General features: G+C 35.7%; 1 non-coding gene across 1 annotated transcript; it reads left to right on the forward strand.

The window, feature by feature from the left end:
• Positions 1-369: 369 nt before the first annotated feature.
• On the forward strand, positions 370-476 carry LOC122673692. The gene has a single exon (XR_006334802.1). It is a non-coding gene; the product is annotated as a U6 spliceosomal RNA (small nuclear RNA).
• Positions 477-767: the final 291 nt, after the last annotated feature.

Raw genomic sequence — 767 nt, forward strand, 5'->3', positions numbered from 1 at the left:
CCAGAACACTTCATAATCTGCCAACAGTGCTAATTATATGATCAGGGAACCTGTAATTGTTATTAGCTCTACAAACCCCTGAGTAGTATTTCAGGTAATGAAGAGCAACCATAGGACATCAGAAAAATGAGGATCATTTTTCAATAAAGCAGTGAAGTATGTGGCATGCGTATTATAGATTCTTAGAAGCTGTAAATAGTGGACACAACTATGTCAACACTCATCTGTCTTGTGACTGACAGTGACTGAAGTAGCTTGGAGCACCTTAATACCTTTCAAAATTTGATAAATGTCTGAGCTTATAATATCCATTCTGTTTGTAAAAGTACTTCAATGATATCCTTCATCAATATTTAGAATATCATACGAGTGCTCGCTTCGGCGGCACATATACTGAAATTGGAACGATACGGAGAAGATTAGCATGGCCCCTGCGCAAGGATGACACGCAAATTCGTGAAGCGTTCCATATTTTAAAAAAAAAAAAGAAAAAAAAAAAAGAATATCATACGAAAACTTCTTGGCCTGTTCTATTTATTCCATCCTGTATTTCCCCTTGTGTATAGTAGCCTCAAATATCTTGATAACTTTACCATATCACTTCCTAAATGAAATATTATTCTAGTGTAAGGGACATCTGGATTGTTTCTAAAAGCAATGGAACCTTAGAATTTCAGGAAGAGCACCACCACCAAAAACCTTTCAAAGATAATGAGTTTCAGAACTTTTCAAATTACTTTTCTCCGGTACCTAGGGTTTTCCAAAAA

The sequence above is a fragment of the Cervus elaphus genome, chromosome 17 (genome assembly GCF_910594005.1).
Source record: "Cervus elaphus chromosome 17, mCerEla1.1, whole genome shotgun sequence".
Lineage (NCBI taxonomy): Eukaryota > Metazoa > Chordata > Mammalia > Artiodactyla > Cervidae > Cervus > Cervus elaphus.